The 8,626-nt window shown below is 44.1% G+C and overlaps 1 non-coding gene across 1 annotated transcript; it reads right to left on the bottom strand.

Annotated features, from left to right (window-relative positions):
- Positions 1-1,099: 1,099 nt before the first annotated feature.
- Positions 1,100-1,172, bottom strand: Trnaa-agc (transfer RNA alanine (anticodon AGC)). The gene has a single exon. It is a non-coding gene; the product is annotated as a tRNA-Ala (tRNA).
- Positions 1,173-8,626: the final 7,454 nt, after the last annotated feature.

The following is an 8,626-nucleotide window of genomic DNA, read 5'->3' as shown; positions in this document are numbered from 1 at the left end:
TATGCAACAAGCCCTGGAAATTGCTGTTGTCTTCACCTAGACAGTGCTCAGTGTAGTCTGGGAAAAGTTGGTTGCTCCTGCTCATTCTAGACACAGTTGTTGAAAGCCGTGACTGTCCTCTTAACCTGGGATTGCTGCTTTGAGGGCTTTTCAGAAAGGTCACTTTCATTCTATCCTGAAAGTTGAGCTTGCAACTTGGTGTATTGGGGTGGGTAGGTGGAAATTTGTGTATGGCTCGTTACTGCTCTTTGATGAAATGTATCACGTAGCTGGGCAAGGTGGTGCTTACCTGTAATCTCAACACTTGGGAGATGGAGGCAGGAGGATCAGGAGTTCATATAGTGAGTTCAAGGTCAGCCTATAATATATAAGACCCTGTCTCAAAACAGAAACCAACTAACCGAACCCTCCCCCTGGCCCACCAAAAAAAACCCCAAAACCAAAAACCTGTCTTGTATTGGATTCCAAGCTGAAAAATAGATCTAGAGGACATTTCTTGCATTGCATCATGAATGTCTTTTTATTAGTGTGTCTAACATTTATGAGCTACACTTTTGTTTATTAAGATTTAAGGCTGGGCCGGGCGGTGGTGGCGCACGCCTTTAATCCCAGCACTCGGGAGGCAGAGCCAGGCGGATCTCTGTGAGTTCGAGGCCAGCCTGGGCCACCAAGGTGAGTTCCAGGAGAGGCGCAAAGCTACACAGAGAAACCCTGTCTCGAAAAAACAAAAAAACAAAAAACAAAAAAACGAAACAAAAAAAGATTTAAGGCTGGCTGTGGAGGTTCACAATTATAATTTCAGTACTTGGGAAGTTGAGGCAAGAGGATCTTGAGTTCAAGTTCAGCCTAGGCCACATAGCAAGAACTAGTCAAAAGGAAGAAATAAAGAAAAAAGATTTAAGAAGTCAAGTAATAATAGACACCTACAAAGGTGTCTATTATTTTAAATTTTATTTATTTGTTACTGTAATCATCACTATATATTACTGTTGTTTTACAGCACTAGAGATCAAGCCAAGGTGAGGGCCCCAAATATGCTAGGCAGACTCTGCTGCAGAGACCCAGCCTAAACCCATTATGAGGGTTTTTTTTTTTTTTTTTTGGAGCTGAGGATCGAACCCAGGGCCTTGTGCTTGCTAGGCAAGCGCTCTACCACTGAGCTAAATCCCCAACCCCATGAGGATTTTATAGTATATTTTAAAACTAATTTTACAGCTACCTTCAATTGGTATGTGTTTGTGTCTGTGCATGTGCTTGTGGGTGTGCAGCTTGTGGGTGTGCATGTACATGTGTGCACATATGTGTGTGGTCCAAAAGATGACATCGAGTGTCTTCATTAATCTCTCTCTCTATCTTGTGTTTTAAGACAGGATTTCTCACTGACCCAACAGCTCCCCAGTTGGCTGGCAGGCTGGCCAGTGTGCCTCCAGAATCTACCTGTCTCCCTCCAGCACATGCTAGGGTTATCACTACACCCAGCTTTTATGTGAGTGCTGGGGATCCAAACTCAGTTCTCCATGCTTGCATGGCAGGAACTTTATCAACTAAGCCATCTCCCCAGTTACAAAATCATTTTAAAACTGGGCATGGTAGTGCATAGGTGTAATCTCATCACTTAGGAGGTGAAGTCAGGAGGATTGGGAGTTCAAAAACAACCTTGGCTACATAGAGAGATTGAGGTCAGCCTGGGCAAAATGAGGCCCCTCACCTCAAAAAAACCACACTAAGCCAAAATAAAAACAGAACAAAACAAACAAAAGTAACTTTAATTAAAAATGTTTATCTATGATTTGCCTAAGAAGGAAGTGCAACGGATTGGCTGATTCGCATGGCCAAAGAGTCAAGTCTGGGCTAAGGTTTGGTCTTGGGGTTTGGAGTATGGCTAAAAAGTAGGGAGAGGTAGGATGAGGCCAAAGTCCTCAGAGATGTGCAGAAGGAATTGTCCTGGGACTTCGAGGCTGTGTGGCTAAGGTCGGTGAAGGGTTAGCTGTGCTTGAAAAGAAGGCACAGACAGCAATGAACTCAGACTTGTTTAGTCTCCCCCGGTCCCCAGCATACAGCTATGGACGTCTCAGTCTCCGTGGTCTCTCCCGGTCCCCAGCACACTGCTGTGGATGGTCTGAGTCTCCGTGGTCTCTCCCAGTCCCCAGCACACTGCTATGGACGTCTCAGTCTCCGTGGTCTCTCCCGGTCCCCAGCACACTGCTATGTACGGTCTGAGTCTCCGTGGTCTCTCCCGGTCCCCAGCACACGGCTATGGACGATATCTGTCTCTGTGGTCTCTCCTGGTCCCCAGAACACAGCTATGGACGTCTCAGTCTCCGTGGTCTCTCCCGGTCCCCAGCACACTGCTATGGACGTCTCAGTCTCCATGGTCTCTCCTGCTCCCCAGCACACTGCTATGGACGTCTCAGTCTCCGTGGTCTCTCCCGGTCCCCAGCACACTGCTATGTACGGTCTGAGTTTCTGTGGTCTCTCCCGGTCCCCAGCACACGGCTACGGACAGTCTCTGTCTCTGTGGTCTCTCCTGGTCCCCAGAACACGGCTATGCACGGTCTCTGTCTCTGTGGTCTCTCCTGGTCCCCAGAACACAGCTATGGACGTCTCAGTCTCCGTGGTCTCTCCTGGTCCCCAGCACACTGCTATGGACGTCTCAGTCTCTGTTGTCTCTGTCCTGGTTGCTTGCTCCTGATCTCGTGCTGTGTTCCCATCCCTGCCTCCATCCATCTTTCTCCTGCCAATCACAAATTCTTCCTTGGACCTCTGTGGCTTTTCTTCTAGAGCCTTCCTGTATCTGATCCTGGACGTGCCCTTTGTCTTGCTGCACTGCCGGATGCCTTAAAGGTCCGCAGCCTTGCTTACACTCCCGTGTCTCCAGCTTCCAGCTTTATTTTGGCAGTGACAGCTTTATGTCCCTGTCACAGACTGATAGAAGACCTGAAGATAAACAAGAAATGAATGAGGGGAGTGGGGAGAAGTAGTTACAACTGACTGAGATGTAAGCATCACTTTTCATCCCTAGAGCCAACTTCCTAAACACACCCAAGAGCCCAGGAGATGGAGATGGCTGGGGGACATGGGGAGTGAATGAGGGAGAGAAGTGGGAAAGGAAGCTGCCAGTGTTGAGTCCGTCACCGATGTTACTTAATCGTCTCCATATTGTGTTCTTCACCACACGGATCAGGAAACCAAAGTTCAAAGGTATTATTCAGCCAAGGTCGCAGGGCTAGGAAAGCTGCCAGAGCATGTGTTTCCAATCAATGCTGCGTGCTCTTCAAGAGAAGGGGGAGAATTAGAGAACCTGATATCAGAGAAAGCCTTCAGGATCGATGTCTGAGTACAAGTTGGGAGGTAGAAGGACAGTCTGCACATAATGGAAGTGTGACCCGGAAAGTGTTGGGGTGGCAAGGTCACAGGTGTTCCTATCTGGCCACCAAGGAGGGTTTTGAGCAAAAGTGCTAATGTTTCACATACCTGGTAAGGAAGGCTGCTAGACTTCAAAGTGAAAGCACTTGCTGGATAGCCTTTCCTTGACCTGTCATTCCAAAGCTTTGTTTCCCGACTGACTATTCCTTCCAAGTGTGATACTCAGTGGGAAGGAAAGAGGTGTGATGGGAGCTGGCGGGTCCCAGCTCTGTCACCCACCAGCTGTATGAGTTTCCCTAAGGCTCCTGAATCTGCTTCTATATTTGCAGAATGGGTGTATTGGTGATGTGTTACACGGGATAACTGGTGTTGATAATTCTCTTTGCTATTCTTTAATTCCTCTGGCCCTGGCCCATGCTGGACAGAGAAGCTGCAGACAACTCATGAGGGGAGCCAGTTCTTAGAAGAAAGGGAAGATCATCTCCCACTTCCTGAACATTATATTCCTGCTTATGCATTCTGATGTCCTGCTTGCTTTTTTCGGCTCTAAGTGCTATCCTGCTGACTCACTTCCGACTTCTCCTCGTTCATCATGCTCAGCTCCTGAAAATGGAATAGGATGGGAAGGGCCGGAAATTGTACTGTCTGGTGAGGTGTTTAAGGGGACAGGCACCCTATGTGGGCTAGAATGCTGGGGATATGGGCTGAGCCAAGCCCACAGAGTATTTCTCATCTGACTTGTGATGCTTGACCTTGGATTGTAATACTAATAATAACCATCCCACTTACCGCCACTGATGAGGCACCAACAGGCCCCGGGGGTACATACTTTCTGTGGATTGCCTCTTTGATCGCCACAGCTGAAGAAGTCAGGGATCCTCTCGATTCAGACAAACACATTCTCTTTAAGATAGGCTAAGGAAGCTGCCAAGGTCAAGTGACAAGTTAGAGAGGGGCAGGACAGAGTCTCAAACCCGTGGTCTAGAACTATGCTGTCTAATGAAGTAGCTGCTAGCCACAAGTGACGAGCCCTGGGACGATAACTAATGTTTGAAAAATGACTAGAATAACTGAAGGACTTGAAACTTAAAAAAAAAAGGCATGGTGTCCCTATATAGCCTGGCTGTTCTGGAACTTGCTATGTAGTCCAAGCTGGCTTCTTCCACCCAGGGGCTCTCCTGTCTCAGCTCTGTGCATGTCTAGGTTTACAGGCTCTGCATACCTAGGTTTACAGGTCACTGAGTGGTGCTATGTGTGAGTGAAAATGCCTACCAGATTTCAAAGACCTTGTATCATATGTGTATGTGTCTCTTTTCAAATATTTATTGCATATTAAAGTTACAATATTTTGGGTATATTGGGTTAAGTAAAATATATCCAGATAATTCTACGTGTTCCATTTAGCTTTTTTATTTGCTTTATTTTTTTGAGACAGGGTCTCATTCCGGAGCTCAGGCTGGCCTTGAACTTGTTTGTGGCAATTCTTCTGACTCAGCCTCCAGAATGCCAGGATTATGGGCATTAGTTACCATGCCCAGCTTCAAAAGACATTTTAAATTATATTTAAAAATTAGAAATCAAAGCTATCATGATTTCTCGGGGGGTTGTTGTTGTTTGTTTCGTGTTTGTGAGATGAGTCTCACCACGTCAGGTGGTGGGGAATTCAGAGTCCTTCTGCCTCGGCTTCTTGAGTGCTGGCCCAACTGAAGCTTACGTCCACACCCCATCATCACAAGTTGTACTAATTTCTCTCAGGACTCTGATGGAGCCGTTTATGTAGCACCTGGAGTGTGCTCACTTTGGGTGGAAATTCTTGCTCTAAATAGATAGATGTACACCTCTTTGATGAGCTGCTGGTGACCCAGCGAAGTTTCTTCAAAAGTCCCTGTACCAGGTGCTGAAAGTCAAACTTGAGAAGACTCGGTCCCTTTCCCCAGGTCCAGTGCCCTTCCAACCCTAGGGCACCATTGCCGGGAGGTCTTGTTAACCGGTTCCAGTTCTTCCTTCCCATCCAAATTCCAACTCAATAAATTTTGGAGAGAATTAAAGAACTTGAGTTCTGAAGACGTTTCTCAAAAACTACACTCTAAAGGAGACTGTTGTACACTGGAAAATTGGAAAGGTGTCCCAAACATTACTTGAGATTGAGGGAGGAACAGAATTAACGAATATTGAACTTTTGTTCCTTGCTAAGCACTTTTCAATATGTCACCTCATTTCAACTTAATGAAGCGCATATCATTATTTCAGTGGAGGTAGCTGAGACTAAGAAAGGTTAGTTAAATCGCCAGAAACATGGGGCTAGCAAATGACAGTCCTTGGGTTTGTACTGACTCCCCCTTACCCGAGTAGCTCATACAGATCTCCAGTGTCTTCGCTTTTCTTTCAGGCACTGTCCTATGAACAGGGTATAAGACATTAAGTGAGACAGACGAGCTCTCTGTTCTGGTCAAACTCAATAAGCAATTAGACTTGAGTTCTCAATGCTATGGGGAGGCAATGCCATGAAGATCTGTAATAGACAGTCACGGTCTAGATGAGTAGTAGTAAAAAGCTTTCCAAAAGAAAATGTGGAATTCCCATGAAGCCCGAAGGATGAACTAGAGACGTGGAGCATGGGTGAGAGATCTTTAAAGCTGAACATAAACAATGAAGTCTTAGAGATATCAAAGCATGTCAGAGACCGAAAGAAATTTAGACTATCTCAAGCAGAGAGGGTGGAAGTGAGAGGAAAGGCCCCTGAAGTAGACAGGAACCAGCTTGTGCCAGGCTATTTATGCTCATTGACTTTATTCAAGGCTAGAGGCACGGTCAGACTTGTATACTATTTCTCCACTAACCACAGGGAATGATTCCAAGATTCCTAAGTGAGCCCCTGAAACCATGAATAGTATCAAATCCTACAGGTATTCTTTTATCCTGTACATACATGTATTTAATAACATTTTATTTATAAATTAGGCACAATAAGATGAAATGACGATAACCATAAACTAGAACAGTTGAACATCCATTAGCTTTAATTCTTGGGATCAGAAGTGTTTCAGATTTGGGATTTTTGTTTTTAGGACTTTGATACATTTACATATATAATGATACACAGGGGCTGGGATCCAACTCTAAACCCAACATTCATTTATGTTTCATATAAACCTTAAATGCATAGCCTTTAATTTTCCACTTGGAGTGTCATATTGGCCCTTGAAAAGTTTTAGATTAGGAATATTTCCATTTCTGGATTTTCAGATTAAAGGTGCTCAGGTTGTATTCTGTGTCCTGTAATACAAGTGATGTGAATGTGGCTCTGATTTCAAAAAACTGTTCTCACAGTGTGTCTTGTGATGAATTGAGATAATCCAATGCCTATCAGATAAGATAAAGTGAGGAGATGTGACTTGGGCTTTGTGATGAAATGGTAGACCACCATGTGACACCACTTCAACATAAGCCCAGTAATACTATGGGAACTGATCTAACGAATGAAAGGGCTAAGTCAAGATTTCATCCCACTACTCAGAATGGTACATCTTTCAAAAATGTACTTATTTCTGGAATCTTCTATTTAATGTTTTTGAATTACATTTGATTATGGATAACTGAAATTATAGAAACCAAAACCTCAGATAAATGTAGACTGCTGAATTCCTTTCTGTATTTATTTACTTGTTTGTAAATTGTTTATTTATCAGGAGAAACTATTCCTTATCATACATATTTATATTTGTTTGATTGTCTTGAGACAGAGTCTCTCTATATAGCCCTTGCTGTCCTAGAACTCTCTTTGTAGACCAGACTGGCCTTGAACTCACAGAGCTCTATCTGCCTCTGCCTCCCAAGTGCTGGAATTAAAGGCATGTGCCACTATGCCTGGCTACATACTTATGTTTAATAGTTCAGGAACACAGATCAGTAACAAACTTCAATGGAGCTCAATCCAAAGCAATTCAAAATCACATTGAACTCTGAAATATTCTTCATCTCCCCAGAATCTTTCATGAATCATGGTTTCTTTTGAAATCTCTATGCCTTCTTTCTTGGTTTAATCAGAAAATTTGCAGGTAGCACCAACACCTTTTTACAGATGATGGAAGCTGAAAAGTTTTCTGTGCCTTCAACAACCATTAGTTTAAAGGAGAGCTGTAGGCAGGGAGATGCATTAAATAGCTTCTGGTGTTAAGTTTGGGTAACGCTGTGGTGTATGAGAAATGGGGATGGAGAGATGTTCAGAGCGTTTAAGATTACTTTCTTGATAGGAAAGGGAGGAGTGGACAGGCAAAGAGAATCAAAGACGGCCTCCAGATTTTTGGTACAGTTTTACTAAGAATAAGTTAGTCTAGTATTTAAGAGTAAATTCAGGCTAAGTGAAATAATACTGAAGAATGATATTCTTCTAGTAAAATTTCAGTGATGGAACTTACTTGACCAGAAAACTTTGGGAGAATATTACTGTTTGTGGCATTAACTGCCTCCCCCGCATCCTGTTTTAATTTGTATAAATTTTGCAGTATGTCCAGAGGGCATGCTGAAAATAAAGTCTCTTTTTGGTCAAAATCAAGGTTTAATCGACCAGTCTACTGAGTTTCTTATTAAGTAACCTTGAACCTTGAGTTTCTGAAGCTCAACATGCCTTTTTGCTCCTTCTAATTTTTCCATATCTTATGCCTTAGAGTTAGTTGTAGATGGCTCCTATCAATGGACCAGTGATGATTTGGACTCCGCCTTCTTCGCCTAAGTCCCGCCCACACCAAACCACACCCCTTTCCATTGGCCCCGCCCCTGAAGATGTCGTCTCCGATATGACAGCAAATTCTCCACAATCTTGCCCAATAGGACATGTGAAAGGCGGGATCTATGTCAATCTTTTTTTCCCATTTGTCCAGTTATATGTCTATCTGTACTCGGTTCCAGCCCACTTGGTCTTCAACCCAAGGATTGGTTTCTCTGTTCTTTGTTCCTGGCTCATGATTGGTTTTTTTTCATTCCGCCCCTCTCTTCTAGATCTTGCAGGCGGGATTAGCACGCAGCTTCCTGCTCTCGCCAAAAAAATAAAAGAAGAAAAAGAAAAGAGGAGAGAGCCGAAAGAAGAAAAAAAAAAAAAAAAAAAGTCACGGAGAACTTTGGTTTTTAATTGGCTTTCAGCCTTGTCGATCAGGCCAGGATTTGCCTTTTGATTGGTCGGCCTGTCTGCCCATCCCGAATCGGGGGTGGGATTTCCCCAGGAGACCCACACCTGGTTACCACTGGTCGAACAGTGCGCCTG

This window comes from Peromyscus eremicus, chromosome 8a (genome assembly GCF_949786415.1).
Source record: "Peromyscus eremicus chromosome 8a, PerEre_H2_v1, whole genome shotgun sequence".
In the NCBI taxonomy this organism is placed as follows: Eukaryota; Metazoa; Chordata; class Mammalia; order Rodentia; family Cricetidae; genus Peromyscus; species Peromyscus eremicus.
This window is presented reverse-complemented; position numbering and strand designations above follow the sequence as displayed.